This window comes from Bubalus kerabau, chromosome 1 (assembly GCF_029407905.1).
Source record: "Bubalus kerabau isolate K-KA32 ecotype Philippines breed swamp buffalo chromosome 1, PCC_UOA_SB_1v2, whole genome shotgun sequence".
NCBI classification, from domain to species: Eukaryota; Metazoa; Chordata; class Mammalia; order Artiodactyla; family Bovidae; genus Bubalus; species Bubalus kerabau.
The window spans coordinates 144,907,292-144,925,594 of NC_073624.1; positions in this window are offsets into that span (position 1 = coordinate 144,907,292).

The window sequence follows — 18,303 nt, forward strand, 5'->3', positions numbered from 1 at the left end:
ACCACAGTATGAGTATAAAACTTGCCCAAGGAGAAGTGCCTTCTTATTTTTAGTTTTTCCACTCCCCCCCACCCCCCTCTTTCTTTTGATTCACTTTTGCCTTTATGGCAAAGGCAGAGAGGCAGATCTATTATTTCTAGGCAGGAGCTTTGCCCACAGCGGGCATGAGAGTGAATGTTCAAAGGCAGGGACAACCTGTGCTGTATGAGCATGATAGTCACCTTCAACTCTGAGTGCTTAATAAGGAGGACACAACTAGGAAAGTATCAAAAAACAGTCATTTGATAACTGAATATAAATGGCACTGATGGGATACTGGTTATAAAGACAGCAAAGCCAGAACAATGTTGCTAGAAGCAGTAATTCAGGCCACATGAATGGCTGCTTTCTGGTCCCCTTGGAGCTCCTGAGGAGTTTAAGTGTCCACAGCGATAACTGTGTCTGTGGCCTGACCAAGATGACCTTAACACTCCCCACAAGTTGGCTAAACTTCAGGCAAATTTCTTCCTGACTCCAGTCCCTGACATCCCTTTTCTTAGAACATTTACTTTAAACCTGTCATTGTAAACCCTTTCTCTACTCCTTTGAAATGTATATAAATCTTCTTCCAAGCTCTTGCCAGTTTTACGATCCAGGACTGAGTTTCTCAAGAAGCTTGGGAGCCATCACTTTGAAACATATTCATTGAGGAAGATTGCACCCCTGTGTTCCTCTTTCTGTGGGAGGGTAGGGGCTTTAAAAAGAGGTACTTGCCTTGTTCCAAGTTGTAAAACAACATTATCTCCTGTCATGGAGATAACAGAAAGTTTACTTTTCCTTTGGGAAAGCTGTTTCAGAATTGGGGAATATAGAGCTGAGAGTTCCCCAGATGCTACTATAACTGGCAGAAAAAGACATCCAGGAAAAAAGACTTACTCTTGAAAAATACCTGTGGGATAAAGAGAACCAGACCCCCTGACAGTGCACATGCACACACATTTAGGAAAGTGGGGTAATTGCAACAGAGGTTGCTACCTGGAATAGACTCTCTTGTCTAGGAGTGCTCCAAACTGAAGAATAACCTGGAACTCCTTCTGGACAAATATACTGGACAACCTTTAATACACACCATTGGCTCTTCACCCAAAGAAGAAATCTCCACCTTTCACTCTATTTATTAAATCTTCTTGTTGGAGCACAGGGAAGTCTAGTGGAACCTCTTACACATCTGCCTTGGCCTCTCTGACACCTCAAGTCCAGGAATTTTGTTTTGTATTCTTCTGATACTGCATTGCAGAAATTTTTTGTTCTTCTGTCATTCACCTTACCACACACTTCTCAGTCTTTACTTATTTCTTTTTGCAATAAAAGCAGTCTCTTCAGACTCTTCTTTATATTGTAATTTCTATCAGTTCAGTTCAGTTCAGTTCAGTCACTCACTCGTGTCTGACTCTTTTCAACCCCATGGACTAAAGCACACCAGACCTCCCTATCCATCACCAACTCCCAGAGTTTACTCAAACTCATGTCCATTGAGTCTGTAATGCCATCCAAACATTTCATCCTCTGCCATCCCCTTCTCCTCCTGCCTTCAATCTTTCCCAGCATCAGGGTCTTTTCAAATGAGTCAGTTCATCACATCAGGTGGCCAAAGTATTGGAGTTTCAGCTTCAACATCAGTTCTTCCAATGAATATTTAGGACTGATTTCCTTTAGGATGGACTGGTTGGATTTCCTTACTGTACAAGGGACTCTCAAGAGTCTTCTTCTCCAACACCACAGTTCAAAATCATCAATTCTTCAGCACTCAGCTTTCTTTATAGTCCAACTCTCATATCCATCCTAACTATTGGAAAAACCACAGCCTTGACTAGATAAACTGTTGTTGGCAAAATAATGTTTCTGCTTTTTAATATGCTGTCCAGGTTGGTCATAACTTTTCTTCCAAGGAACAAGCATCTTTTAATTTCATGGCTGTCATCACCATCTGCAGTGATACTGGAGCCCCCCACCCCCCCAAAATAAGGTCTGTCACTGTTTCCAATTATTCACCATCTATTTGCCATGAAGTGATGGGACCAGATGCCATGACATTAGTTTTCTGAATGTTGAGCTTTAAGCCAACTTTTTCACTCTCCTCTTTCACTTTTATCAAGAGGCTCTTTAGTTCTTCTTCACTTTCTACCATAAGTGTGGTGTCATCTGCGTGTCTGAGTTTACTGATATTTCTCCCCAAAAATCTTGATTCCAGCTTGTGGTATATCCAATTCAGAATTTTTTATAATGTACTCTGCATATAAGTTAAATAACCAGGGTGACAATATACTGCCTTGATGTACTCCTTTCCCGATTTGGAACCAATCTTTTATTTCATGTCCGGTTCTAACTGTTGCTTCTTGACCTGCATACATATTTCTCAACGGCACATAAGGTGTTCTGGTGTTCCCATCTCTTTCAGAATTTTCCACAGCTTATTGTGATCCACACAGTCAAAGTCTTTGGTGTAGTTAAAGCAGAAATAGATGTTTTTCTGGAACTCTCTTGCTTTTTCAATGAGCTAACAGATGTTGGCAATTTGATCTCTGGTTCCTCTGCCTTTTCTAAATCCAGCTTGAACATCTGGAAGTTCACAGTTCATGTAGTGTTGAAGCCTGGCTTGGAGAATTTTGAGCATTACTTTGCTAGCATGTGAGATGAGTGCAGCTGGAAATGCACTGACTTTTTCCAGTCCTGTGGCCACTACTGAGTTTTCCAATTTGCTGGCACATTGAGCTCAGCAGTTTCACAGCATCATCTTTAGGATTTGAAATAGCTCAACTGGAATACCATCACGGTCACTAGATTTGTTCGTAGTGATGCTTTCTAAGGCCCACTTAACTTCACATTCCAGGATGTCTGGTTCTAGGTGAGTGATCACACCATTGTGAATACATGGGTCATAAAGATGTTTTTTGTATAGTTCTTCTGTGTATTCTTGCCACCTCTTCTTAATATCTTCTGCTTCCCTTAGGTCCATACCATTTCTGTCCTTTATTGTGCCCATCGTTACATGAAAAGTTCCCTTGGTATCTGTATTTTCTTGAAGAGTTATCTAGTCTTTACCATTCTATTGTTTTCCTCTATTTTTCTGCATTGCTCATTGAAGAAGGCTTTCTTATATCTCCTACTATTCTTTGGAACTCTGTATTCAAATGGGTATGTCCTTCTTTTTCTCCTTTGTCTTTTGCTTCTCTTCTTTTCATAGTTATTTGTACGGCCTTCTCAGACAACCATTTTGCCTTTTTTGCATTTCTTTTTCTTGGGGGTGGTCTTGATCACTGCCTCCTGTACAATGTCATGGACATGTCCATAGTTCTTCAGGCACTCTGTCAGATCTAATCCCTTGAATCTATTTGTCACTTTCACTGTATACTTGTAAGGGATTTGATTTAGGTCTTACCTGAATGGTCTAGTGGTTTTTCCTACTTTCTTCAATTTAAGTCTGAATTTGGCAAAAAGGAGTTCAGGTTCAGAGCCACAGTCAGCTCCTGGTCTTGTTTTTTCTGACTGTATAGAGCTTTTCCTTCTTTGGCTGCAAAGAATATAATCAATCTGATTTCAGTACTGACCATTTGGTGATGTCCATGTGTAGAGTGTTCTCCTGTGTTGTTGGGAAAGGGTGTTTGCTATGACCAGTGCATTTTCTTGGCAAAACTCTATTAGTCTTTGCCCTGCTTCATTCTCTATTCCATGGCCAAATTTGCCTCTTACTGGAATTCCAGTCCTCTATAATGAAAAGGATATCTTTTGGGGATGTTAGTTCTAGAAGGTCTTATAGGTCTTCATATAGCCATTCAACTTCAGCTTCTTCATCATTACTGGTTGGGTCATAGACTTGGATTACTGTGATATTGAATGGTTTGACTTGGAAACAAACAGAAACCATTCTGTCCTTTTTGAGATTGCCTCCGTATACTGCATTTTGAACTCTTTTGTTGCCTATGATGGCTACTCCATTTCTTCTAAGGGATTCTTGCCCAGAGTAGTAATTATAATGGTCATCTGAGTTAAATTCACCCATCCTAGTCCATTTTATTTTGCTGATTCCTAAAATGTCGATGTTCACTCTTGCCATCTCCTGTTTGACCATTTCCAATTTGCCTTAATTCATGGACCTAACGTTCCAGGTTCCTATGCAATATTGTTCTTTGTAGCTTCGGACTTTACTTCCATCACCAGTCACATCCACAGCTGGATGTCGGTTTTGCTTTGGCTCCATGTCTTCATTCTTTCTGGAGTCATTTCTCCACGGATCTCCAGTAGCATATTGGGCACCTACCGACCTGGGGAGTTCATCTTTCAGTGTCTTATCTTTTTGCCTTTTCATGGGGTTCTCAAGGCAAGAATATTGAAGTGGTTTGTCATTCCCTTCTCCAGTGGACCACATTTTGTCTGAAATCTCCACCATGACCCGTCCATCTTGTGTGGCTTTACACATCATGGCTCATAGTTTCATTGAGTTAAACAAGGCTGTGGTCCATGTGATCAGATTGGTTAGTTTTCAGTGATTGTTGTTTTCAGTATGGCTGCCTTCTGATGGAGAAGGATAAGAGATTTATCAAAGTTTCCTGATGGGAGAGACTGACTAAGGGGGAAACTGGGTCTTGTTCTGATGGGCAGAGCCACACTCAGGAAATCTTTAATCCAATTTTCTTTGGAGGGTGGGGCTGTGTTCCCTCCCTGCTATTTGATTTAAGGCCAAACTATGGTGGAGGTAATAAAGATAATGGGGACCTCATTCAAAAGGTCCCAGGCATTCACTGCTACACTCAGTGCCCCCAACCCTGCAGCGGGCCATTGCTGACTCATGCCTCCACCAGAGACTCCTGGACACTCACAGGCAAGTCTGAGTCAGTCTCTTGTGGGGTCACTGCTCCTTTCTCTTGGGTTCTGGTACACACAAGGTTCCATTTGTGGCCTCCAAGAGTCTGTTTCTCCAGTCCTATGTAATTTCTGGTGGCTCTCTGGTGAGGTTAATAGCGACCTCCTCCAAGAGGGTTTATGCCATACCCAAGTCTACAACACCCAGAGCCCCTGCCCCTGCAGCAGTCCACTGCTGACCCGTACCACCTCAGGAGACACTCAAACACAGTTCTGTCTCAGTCTCTGTGGGGTCTCTGGGTCCTGGTGTGCACAATGTATGTTTGAGCCCTCTGAGCATCTCTGGCAGGTATAGGGTTTGATTCTAAATGCAATTTTGCACCTCCTACTGTCTTTGTGTGACTTTTCCTTTGCTCTTGGGGTATCTCCTCAAAGTCGCCCAGCTGCCCCTCCAGTGTCTTCCATCTTACTGGGGCTTCTCAGCCCTTGGACGTGGGGTATCGCCTCACAGTCACCACTCCTGAACCACACAACTACTGTTCCAGTGCTGTGCAGCAGCCATGCAGTAATTTCTATGACTACCTTCAAATTAACTATCTTGGAAAGATGCAAAGAGAGAGGAGAGACAGAAAAGAAAAGATAAAGGGGAAGAAAAATAGGTGTGAGGCTGAAGTTATAAACGGACCAAAGCTTCAGATGATACCAGAAGTAGAAAGGTAAATGGGGAAGGGAGATACATACAGACTAGTGCAGGTGAGCAAGAACAAAAGCACAGACGAGGAGAGTGCTAGTTCCCGAAGATGGCAGCGGCATAGTTCAATGCCAGCCATCCTCAACTGGCCCCATGAGGTTTATTAGTATTTAAACAGATTTATTGAAACTACACCTTCTTTGTTCAGTGAAAATGTAAGAGATTTGTTTTGTTTTGGGCTAATGAAATCTTTGTCTCTAGTTTTTATAAGATGATTAAAAAGAGTGGAGATTCAGTCTTCAGTACTACCATGTTCAAAACTGGCAACTAAATATGTTTATTTTATGCAATACCCAGTCACAAATAGGAAAACTTCCTAATCTTGCAAAGGCTCACCTTCCTAAAGCCTTCCTGGCTTTTCTCCAGGATGGTATCTGGGTATGTGGAGGACAAGAAGAGTATTTTCACATTTAGAGTGGATACTAAGATTCTGATTGCTTGTGGTTGGCAAAGCTAGTTTCCAAAGCTGGCCTGAAGGGATGGTCCTTGCCCACCCTGTTGTCTCTTGTCTAATAACATTTGAGGTTGAGGCATGCATCTTTCTGACTTAATCTGGTATCTTGTGTAGAGCTCAGAACTCAGAATTAATTGCTTCCTGACTAGCTAGTGCCTGCCTCAGGTCTTGCTCACTAAATAATTCAGTTTTAACTTGGATACATGGTATCATTTAATGAAGCATCCAGTTGGATATGAAAAATATTGCTTAATTTTGTATTCTTTGTTCAGGATTTTACTGAGTACCACAGGAACTGTGAGATTAATGAAAAAGAGTTTCTAGAGATGCAATATAAACTTCAGAAGGGATAGTTGTTTCTAAGTCAGGAAACTAATTCAATTTACATGGGCACCTGAGGTTGCAAAAGAGAAAGTGTTTCAAAGCTACAGCTAGAGACTTTAGGCATAGATTTTTCTTTTTTTTTATAGTCAGACTTCAAGGATTATCCATCTTTTAGCTGCTTGTCTTTAGTGACTTAACATCTAGCCTTCATTTTTCTTAGCTATAGAATAAGTGTAATTTTAGTGCCAATTTCATAAGGTTGTAATGAGGATTACGTTATGTACAGCACTACTGTTGGTGGGAATATAGATTGGTGCAGCCATTATGAAAAACAGTATGGAAGGTCCTCAAACAACAACAACAACAACAAAAACCAGATCTACCATGTATGCCTGTGTGATAAGTCACTTCAGTCATCTGACTCTTTGTGACCCCATGCACTGTAGCCCACCAGGCTTCTCTGTCATGGGATTCTCCAGGCAAGAGTACTGGAATGGGTTGCCATGCCCTTCTCCAGGGAATCTTGCTGACCCATGGATTAAACTAATATCTCTTATGTCTTCTGCATTGACAGACAAGTTCTTTATCACCAGTGCCAGCTGCGAAGCCCAGAACTACCATATGATCCAGGAATTTCTGGTTATTCATCAAAAGAATACAAAAAACTAATTTGAAAATCTCTCTCTCTCTCTCTCTCTCTATATATATATATATATATATATACACCCATATGTTTGTTACATTATTTATAATAGCCAAGATATGGAAGAAATCTGTTTCCATCAATAGATGAATGAATCAAGAAGATGTGGTACATATATCCACACAATATGCATATGACTTAATATAATAGGATATCATTCAACTATGAAAAAGAATGAAATCTTTCTATTTTCGATGACATGGATGATCCTAGAGGATATAATTCTAAAATAGTGAAATAAGCCAGACAGAGAAAGACAACTATTACATGATTTCACTTGTATGCACAATCTAAGAAAACAAACAATTGACTAAACATAACAAAACAGAAACAGACTCATAGATTCAGAAAAATGGTGATCACCAGAGGGGAGGAGGGTGAGGGTGGGAGAAACTGGTGAAGGGAATTAAAAGGTACAAAACTCCAGTTATAGCAAGTAAATCACAGGATATAATGTACAACATAGTAAATATAATCAATGGTATTGCAGTAATTTTGTATAGTGACAGATTGTGGTGATCATTTTATCATGGTGATCATTTCATAGTACGTGTAAGTGTCATATCACTGTGTTGTACTAGAACTTATATATGTCAACAATACTTCAAATAAAAATGAAAAAAAGATATGTATAGCAATTAGCGCCTGTTGTATTGGGAGTTATTGTTAGCTACCAAAACCATGATCTTCATCCCTGCCATTGTTACTACCTTTATTAGTATGTCTCAGCCATCAGCTGAAGGATAAAGAGCTCACAAGGATTTTCGTAGTTCCACTTTCTGCACATCCAGAGTGGTCCCATATGATTTGGTCCAGGTATTTACTTTGTGAGACCCAAATAATTAAACTAACTTTTGAAAACAGGTAGGCATTTGTTCAGAATCGTCAATGTAAAAATTAGACCCCCTCACTCTTACTGAGGTAAAATAGCTCTTTAATATCTGTCCTCATGAAGAGATGAAGAATTCAGGGCAACAATACTGGACTCAGAATGAGAAGTTGCAAATCTGAGACTCATCCTGCATCCTGTTCATGGAGCAATTTCCAGAACTTTCCTGAAGCTATATTTATTTTTCAGTGAAATGACTGCCTTGCCTGCCAGACAATCAAGTGAGATAATATATTATTATGCATTTTACAATATAAAGTTCTATAAGGATTGTCAATATTCATTTAAAAATTATTCATGAAAGACTTATTCTGTTAAACGAGCTATTTTTATGATTTTTTTTTCTTCTTCACCATAATTCCAAATTGTTAATCTTGGCTATTTGCTTGTGATGAAAGTAGGCAATAAAATATTGAGAGAAAAAAGACCCTATATTTTGAAAAGCTATGGACACATTTTTATTAACCAAAGAAATAAATTTATTACAGGAATTTATCAGCAAACCTCGTGAAGCACAGAAAACCACCTTTAAATCAGTTTTTTCATTCCTCAGTCCTAAATCTAGAGTGCATAGGAACACAAACAGGCAAAATAGGTTCCTCAGAGCTTGTTCTGTCCTAAGGGGGAATGCAAATTTGTTCTGATTTGTTTGTACTTTTCCTGGAAATCTGCATATAATAAATGTCTTAATAGTGTACCAAAGGACTCCAAGGGCCAGTTACAATAGCAGTGCTGCTACACTGAATTTTGCCTGTTTCTTTCTTGATATGTGATTTATTTAGAATCTTAGTTTTATTAAATGATAGATTTTCTTTTATGTTGAATCTACAAGTCTTTAGCATAAAATAAAAAATAACATATATTCATTATGTACTGTACAGTCATGTTTGTATTACAGAGAGCAGACTCTTAAGACATTGTATCTTAGATTGCATACACACCTTTATTATATAGCATTTGAAATATATAACTCAGTAGTTTTAAAGCTCCATGATGCTCAGGATTATTCCCATATACAATTTTGCCATCTACAGTATCCTGATCAGAATCTGTATATCCAAGACTGCAGTAAGATGAGGAGCTACAATAACATATGAAGATGCTATGCATTTTTTCATTTATCTGAAAATTAAGACACATTATGAGGATTTAAAATTTTCTGGATAGTAAAGATATTTTTATAATGGAACATTATCAAATAATATACAGAAGTAGTTTTAAAAATTAAATTGTTTTATATAGTTTATTTTATATATATATATATATATTTTTTTTTTTTATTATGGTTTGTCTCAGGATATTGAATACAGTTCCCTGTGCTATATAGTAGAACCTTGTTGTTTATCCATTCTACATGTAATAGTTTGCACCTGCCAACCCTAAATTCCTAGTCCATTCCTCTCACAGTCCCCTTCTCCCTTGGTAACTATAAGTCTGTTCTCTATGTCTGTTAGTCTGTTTCTGCTTCTAAATTAGCTGCGGGTGGCTATTTCCATGGAGCAGGAATCAAGTACTGGAAGGGGGATTTGGGGGGGAGAAGAAATCTTTCTTTCTTAAAAAATAAACTAAATTGTTTTATATAGTTTATTTTTTAAGAAAGAAAGATTCCTTCTCCCCCCAAAATCACCCTTCCAGTATTTGATTCCTGCTCCATGGGAATAACCACCTGCAGCTAATTTAGGTCTAGTTTAGTGGTAATTTAGTTCTCCTGTTTGTCCATATGCTTATATAATATACTTGTACTATTTAGCAGATTTTTATTCAAATGCAGTTACTTTCTACTAAGCCTAGACTGTATTCAGTTATTGATATCATCTCTTAACTTCACATTTTATGTTTTAGGTATAATAACTATTTTCCATCGTTTAGATTTTCACTTTTAAGATATCTAAATTTTCCTTTTAGGCTATTTCATGCATCACTGGATGTTCCTTACAAATATGTTTATTATTGAAGGTTTTTCTTTTCTTATTCTGAATTGGTTCTGATTATTTCTAATTCCCCTTTTTTGTTCATTTGGGTCTCTTTATTTCATGCCAGCTTTTCTCAATTATCTGGCAATTCTTGATTATCTAATATATTAAGAATGAAGCACTGAAAAGCTGATTGGAACCTCTCAATATATGTAAAGCATTTCCTAGTGACAGGTGGCACTGCAATTTGAAAGATCTGTCATAAAACTTTCAGACAATATCTGATTTTCAAAATTGACAGTCTTTTGCCCTTGAGATGGTAAATTCCTCTGAGAATTCTCCAGTCTCATGCTTAAGGGGGGGAACTTGCCAACATCCTGAGAGCAATATCAAGAAAGGACCTTTAGTCTCATGGATTGGAACATAGTTCTTTAGTAAATCTTGTGTTTCAGTGTCACTGCCAGTTGCTAGCAATACCTGTTGTCCCTGGATTCAGTTTCTTGGGTTCAATATTTCAGTAAGCTGCCAGTCTTCTGCTGGGATGAGGATAGGTTGTTTCTTTGCTGTGTGGATTGATAGAAAGGGATCTGTTAGGCTGCTGCTGCTGCTAAGTCGCTTCAGTCGTGTCCAACTCCGTGCGACCCCAGAGACGGCAGCCCACTAGGCTCCCCCGTCCCCGGGATTCTCCAGGCAAGAACACTGGAGTGGCTTGCCATTTCCTTCTCCAATGCATGAAAGTGAAAAGTGAAAGTGAAGCTGCTCAGTCGTGTCTGACTCTTAGCGACCCCATGGACTGCAGCCTACCAGGCTCCTCCGCCCATGGGATTTTCCAGGCAAGAGTTCTGTTAGGCCAAGTGTTTTCAATTCCATTGGCACTTTCAGAGCTATTTGGTGTGGATTATTCTTAACCCTTCTGGATTGCTCTGGTAAGGCATCCTGTGACAGAGTTTTTCTCCACTCTCAGCTTTGGCTTCAGATTTTTTTTTCCCCCCTGGTGGCTCAGCTGGTAAAGAATCTGCTGTAACCTGGGGGACTTGGGTTCAGTCCCTGGGTTGGGAATATCCCGGAAAAGGGAATGTCTACCCATCCCAGTATTCTGGGCTGGAAAATTACATGGGATGTATAGTCCATGGGGTTGCAAAGAAACGGACACGACTGAGCAACTTTTACTTTCATACTTTTATTTTTCTAAGTCAGCTAACTCCTTTCCATTTGCTTCTCAGCTTCAATCACACTGCTTTTGTTGTTCTCCTTCACGTTTTCATCATGAATTTAAGGGAGTTTAGAAGGCAATATGAGTAAACAACTGTTTAATATGTCATGTTTAAACAAAAGTTCACAGCATCCTTTTTTTCATGGGATCTAAGCAAGATCATTCAGGAGGATTGTGGAAGGAAGAAATTTTCAAAAAATTTACCAGTTACATGGCAGAACTTTTGATAGTTATTTCCCATTTGAAGCATCAATTCACTATTCAATCTACCTTACTTTAATCTCCAAATATTCGTATTCTGGAGAAAACTTTAGCCATATCACTGATAGGCAGTGAATCATTATTTCTTACTGTCTTCAGAAGCTTAAACAGTAATCTGCTCTTTCTATTCACATCACCAGATTGTTTAGGCAATCCAAAGCTTGATACTAATTATCAAGTTATTGTCTATGGACTCCAGGGGGTTTTGTTTAACTAACTTGAAGATGTATTTAAGGGATTTCCATTTCACTTGTGCTTTGACTATTTCCCCCTTTCCTAGATTATAAAGCTAGTAATCTCCTGAACCAGAAAATAAAGACTGTATTTATCTACTAATTTAAAAAGCTACTGGGAATCCCAAAGATAGAATCAAATAAAAACTTGCAGATATCATTTTTCGACTCCCATACTAAAGGAAAGATACTAAAGTTGAAGAAAAGGTAGAAGAAAGAGAAAGAAAGAAGGGAGATCAAGTTAGAAAAGCATGAGGCCGGCAATCAGAGAGCCCCTCGGGAGTCCTATTTGCTGCTGCCTGGTGAGGACTGCTGTGGAGAGCAGCCAGAGAGCACCGACCTGCAGTGACACAGATCTGTGGGCCATGAACAGCCCCACTTGAGTGGCTTAGGGCACCCGAGAGACTCCTGAAACTGAACTTGAGACATGGGCCAACGCACTGTAATGGATCATTCTAGACAGATAAAGTCTCTATGTAGAATTAAATTATTCTTTTCTTCTTCTTTCTGAAGAGAAAGGAAAAAAGTATCTTGGTTATTTTCTTACAGTAACAGATTTCAAAACTGTAGTTCATGGATTTTTACATCGGAATCATCAGTTGTGATTGTTATAATACACACCCCTCAGCCCCGCCTCAGCAGAATCCTTAGAGGTAGGGCAAAGGGGTCTGTGTCTTAAAGAAATGCCTTAGGCTGGTGTTGTGCAGACTAGAAGCCTCTACTATGATAATCCCTATTTTGAATGATTTCCATGAGGTGAAGTGAAGTTGCTCAGTCATGTCCGACTCTTTGCGACCCCATGGACTGTAGCCTACCAGGCTCCTCTGTCCATGGGATTTTCCTAGCAAGAGTACTGGAGTGGATTGCCATTTCCTTCTCCAGGGGATCTTCCCAACCCAGGGATTGAACCCGGGTCTCCCGCATTGTAGACAGATGCTTTACTGTCTGAGCCATGAGGGAAGTCCGATTTCCCTGAGGAAGAGTATTAATTCACTAATATGAATTAATGAAAAAATTTAAATGTTTACGTTGTCGTTTGGTAAACTTTGACCTACATTTGCCTTAAAGACACTTATTAACTGGTCAAACTTTAATCCCCTATACATGATCTTTATTTTATAATTATTTCTCAGTATAAATCTAGAGATAATCTTTATTTTATAATTATTTCTTGGTATAAATCTAGGGATAATCTTTATTTTATAATTATTTCTCAGTATAAATCTAGAGATAATCTTTATTTTATAATTATTTCTTGGTATAAATCTAGGGATAATCTTTATTTTATAATTATTTCTCAGTATAAATCTAGAGATAATCTTTATTTTATAATTATTTCTTGGTATAAATCTAGAATTCACCAACAGATAGTTGGTGAACTATCTGTTCACCAACCCACCCACCCATCCATCTATCCATCTCACATCAATTTGTTTATTCATGAATTTAATAGACACTTATTGACCAAAATTATGTATTAAGCATTTGGTAGATGTTGACTACAAAAATGATCTCGGTTTAAGAAATATATACCTGGGTATGAGTTCTAGATATGTTATTCATAAGCAACGTAAATTTAGGCAAGTTAATATACCTCTTTATATCAATACCCTCAACTTCACTAGGGAAATAATAATTTCTACTTTGCAGGGCAACTGTGAACAGTAGTCATATAGTGAATATAAACTATGCAGTGCAATGTGCAGTCAGTCCGTTCAGTCACAAAATTGTGTCTGACTCTTTGTGACCCCATGGACTGCAGCAGGCCAGGCCTCCCTATCCATCCCCAACTGCTGTAGCTTACTCAAACTCATGTCCATTGAATCCGTGATACCATCCAACCATCTCATCCTCTATCGTCCCCTTCTCCTCCTGCCTTCAATCTTTCCCAGCATCAGGGTCTTTTCAAATTAGTCAGTTCTTCGTATCAGGTGGCCAAAGTATTGCAGTTTCACCTTCAGCATCAGTCCTTCCAATGAATATTCAGAGTTGATTACTCTTAGGATGGACTGGTTGGATCTCCTTGCTGTCCAAGGGACTCTCAAGAGTCTTCTCCAATCAGATCAGATCAGATCAGTTGCTCCGTCGTGTCCGACTTTGCAACCCCATGAATCGCAGCACGCCAGGCCTCCCTGTCCATCACCAACTCCCGGAGTTCACTCAGACTCATGTCCATCAAGTCAGTGATGCCATCCAGCCATCTCATCCTCTGTCATCCCCTTCTCCTCTTGCCCCCAATCCCTCCCAGCATCAGAGTCTTTTCCAATGAGTCAACTCTTCGTATGAGGTGGCCAAAGTACTGGAGTTTCAGCTGTAGCATCATTCCTTCCAAAGAAATCCCAGGGCTGATCTCCTTCAGAATGGACTGGTTGGATCTCCTTGCAGTCCAAGGGACTCTCAAGAGTCTTCTCCAACACCACAGTTCAAAAGCATCAATTCTTTGGCACTCAGCCTTCTTCACAGTCCAACTCTCACATCCATACATGACCACAGGAAAAACCATAGCCTTGACTAGATGAACCTTTGTTGGCAAAGTAATGTCTCTGCTTTACCATCAATTCTTCAGCCCTCAGCCTTCTTTATAGTCCAACTCTCACATTCATTCATGTTTACTGGAAAAACCATAGCTCTGACTAGACAGACCTTTATTTGCAAAGTAACGTCTCTGCTTTTTAATATGCTGTCTAGGTTGCTCATAACTTTTCTTCCAAGGAGTAAGCATCTTTTAATTTCATGGTTGCAGTCAACATCTGCAGTGACTTTGGAGTCCCCCAAAATAAAGTCTGTCACTGTTTCTACTGTTCCCCCTTCTATATGCCATGAAGTGATGGGACCAGATGCCATGATGTTCGTTTTCTGAATGTTGAGTTTTAAGCCAACTCTTTCACTCTCCTCCTTCACTTTCATCAAGAGGCTCTTTAGTTCTTTGTCACTTTCTGCCATAAAGGTGGTGTCATCTGCATATCTAAAGTTATTGATATTTCTCCTCGCAATCTTGATTCCAGCTTGTGCTTCATCCAGTCTAGCATTTCTCATGATATACTCTGCATATGAGTTAAACAGCCAGGGTGACAATATACAGCCTTGATGTACTCCTTTCGAACCAGTCTGTTGTTCCATGTCCAGTTTTAATTATTGCTTCTTGACCTGCATACATATTTCTCAGGAGGCAGGTCAGCTGGTCTGGTATTCCCATCTCTTGAAGAATTTTCCACAGTTTGTTGTGATCCACACAATTAAAGGCTTTGACATAGTCAATAAAGCAGAAGTAGATGTTTTACTGGAACTTTTTTGCTTTTTCAATGATCCAGTGGATGGTGGCAATTTGATCTCTGGTTCCTCTGACTTTTCTAAATCAAGCTGAACATCAAGAAGTTCACAGTTCACAGACTATTGAAGCCTGGCTTGGAGAATTTTGAGCATTACTTTGTTAATGTGTGAGATAAGTGGAATTGTGCGGTAGTTTGAACATTCTTTGGCATTGCCTTTCTTTGAGATTGAAATGAAAATTGACCTCTTCTAGTCCTGTGGCCACTGCTGAGTTTTCCAACATTGCTGGCATATTGAATGCAGCACTTTCACAGAATCATCTTTTAGGATTTGAAATAGTTCAACTGGAATTCCATCACCTCCTGTAGCTTTGTTCATAATGATGCTTCCTAAGGCCCACGTGACTTCGCATTCCAGGATATCTGGTTCTAGGTGAGTGATCACACCATCATGGTTATCTGATATGGTTATCAAGATCTTTTTTGTATAGTTCTTCTGTGTATTCTTGCCACCTCTTCTTGCAATGTGCAGTATATAATGCTAAATCTTATTTGTTGTGTTATTGCATAACCATTTTGAGTATTATTCTTGTACACCTTGCATAATCTCCCTCTACAGGACTATTGGGTAAAGATTTAACGCTGACTTATCTTGAAGAGTTTAGTCTGACAGAGATTTGTTGCAGTTGTACAGTTGGGAGTAATTTCAAGAAGGGACACACTGTTATATTTTTACATCAGTAACAAAGTAGATATTTAGGAATAAGTTCATGGACTCTTAAACAGAGTAGAATAAGAAGGCAAAGTAATGTGTATAGTCAAGAGCACTAGAAAATGAGGGACTTTTTGGATGAGGAAATTCAAAAAGGTAAAGATTGAAGATATTCTCTGAGTTTAAATTTCAGTATTGTTCATAATTTTTAATGTGATGCCATGAATGTAGGCAAAGGAGAGAGTAGCTGTGAAAAGAACACTTTTCCTTAGGTAACTCATAGCCCAGAAAGGGAAAAATCCATGAAGATCAGTAACTAAGATAGCACATGAAAAAATGTGACACTGGAAGAACACAACAAGTATTATAAAACCACAAAGGGAGGGGGGCAGTTAAATTTAGAGACTGCAGATAAAATATATGGTAAAACAAATGCACACGCATTCCCAATACTTGCAAGGTTCAGGAAAGATGACAAATACAAACCTATATGGCAGTTGCCTAAATTTTTAAAAGTTAGAAATCAAGCTTACAAATTTTATACTAGGTATGTGTTAAATTCTCACTAGTAAAAACATGGACTTTCATAACAGTTTTTTTTTTTATTTTTCTAATTTTTATTGGTGTATAATTGCTTTACAATATTATATGAGTTTCTATCTACAGCCAAGTGGATAAGCTATACGTATGCATGTATCCCCTCTTTTCTAGATCCCCTTCTCATTTAGGTCACCACAGAGCAGAAGGTAGAGTTCCCTGTGCTGTACAGTAGGTTCTCATTAGTTATCCATTTTATACATAGGATCAATAGTGTGCTCGTGTCAATTCCAGTCTCCCAATTCCTCCCAGGCTCCTTCCCCTCCACCCTGGGTATCTATGCTTTCGTTCTCTATGTCTGTGTCTCTATTTCTAATTTGTAAATAAGATCATCTATACCAGTTTTTTTTTTTTTTTCAGATTCCACATATATGCATTAATATACAGTATTTTTTTTCTTTCTGGATTACTTCACTTTATATTTCATAACTGTTTTGAAAGCCAAGTGTGAACTGAAATTCTTTTAGCTCCATTGAATTTCCTTGGAGAAGTGGTACTGGGATAAAAGGATATGAGCTCAAATCCTAAAGTCCCTTTCCATTTACGATCCCAGGCTCTACCTTCCATAGCAAGGGTGTATGGACTGTATTGTTGGTCTGTATTGTTCAACCTCCATCCCTTCACTATTCCCAAAAAAGTGTCCATTGGCCATCCCCAACCATGCCTTGATTTGTACATACCATTAGGTCACGACATTTGGACAAGGAATGCTTGATTTCTGGGTACACTGGACATTCTCTAAGTGTAGAAGACATGGGTTCTGTTTACAGGATGACCACATCCATGACTCTAACACATTGGACCAATGGCACAAGACCCCCTTTCTTGGACTTAAGTTCATTTTAAGCAATGTTCCTTGAGAGACTTAAATATTGATAAGATAAATATGAGCCAAAAGAACAGACAAAAGGTCATCTGAAGGAGAAGATAAAGATTTTCTTTGAGAATTTGGAATAGTATGAACAAATGCATAGAGGTGAAAAAGAAAATAGTTTGTGTGAAAACAGTGAATGTGGCAAACCTCACAGGGGAAAGCTGCCTGCTCCACAGCAGACTCAGTACATAGCTAGTGCATGCAGTCTCTGGATAGAGTTGCCATCAAGGATTCAGTACTTTATGCATATCTATATCCCCAGCCTAGTGCTCCTTTTGGAGGCCATTTATGTGAGACCTCCTTATGGTAGGTCTTGGCTAAAAGCTTGTTAAGACATCTCTGCCAAGACCTTCTTATAAGAAGAACGAGGGAAGCTTGAAAACATTTTATTCTGACTCAATTCTCAGTACTTTTCCACTCCTAGCCCTTGACCCCCTCAACCTCCTACAGCCCCTGAGTCCATAACATAACAAGATCCTTCCTTTGGGGACATAGCAGCTTCCTAGGCAGTGTTCTCAGTGATATGATCCTGCCATGCTCTGCTCACCTCTCCACCTGAATCAGTGTTCACTGATACCTCTAACCTCTGGCCTCACCCAGTGTCATGCCTTTGAGAAAAATGTTCTCATAGGGATTTCTCTGTCAGATAGTGAGAGAGTCAATTCTTAGGTAGGTTGATAAAAAGTCTGGGGTTCCCAAGGAGGAGAAAGGGGTCTGGGCCTCTGACAGAGGACATAGGGATCTGGGGTTCTCAAGGAGGAGAAAAGGACAATATTTTTTTTTTCTACATTCTTTAGTCTTAGTCACATAAGATATTATTTTCTTTAAGCCCAGAGCTAATTATTACAGAACAAAACAACTCATCTTAAAATCTATAATGATTATATAACAACAATGTGTCTTTCTTGAGGACCTGTTTCTCCTTAACCAGAACCTTCTGACTAATCCTGTTGTCTTATGTGGGAGTGGATCTGGTAAGACCTTTCTACTATTACTTCTAATCTTGTTAATTTAAGATGTATGTTGGTGAGAGAACAAGATGGTGCAGAAGTAGATGGATGTGGAGTACATCTCTATTCATGGATACATCAGGAATACACCTTCAGACACAGAAGTGCATGCAAAACACCAACTGAGAGAGGACGGGAGTACCTGACCAGGGGAGAAAAATATAGAGAACCATGCAAAACTCAGTAGGATGAAGGAACTAGGGGGAAAACAGAAGTGTTAGTAGGACTGGACCTGCCCTTGGTGGGTAGGGAAACAAAAGC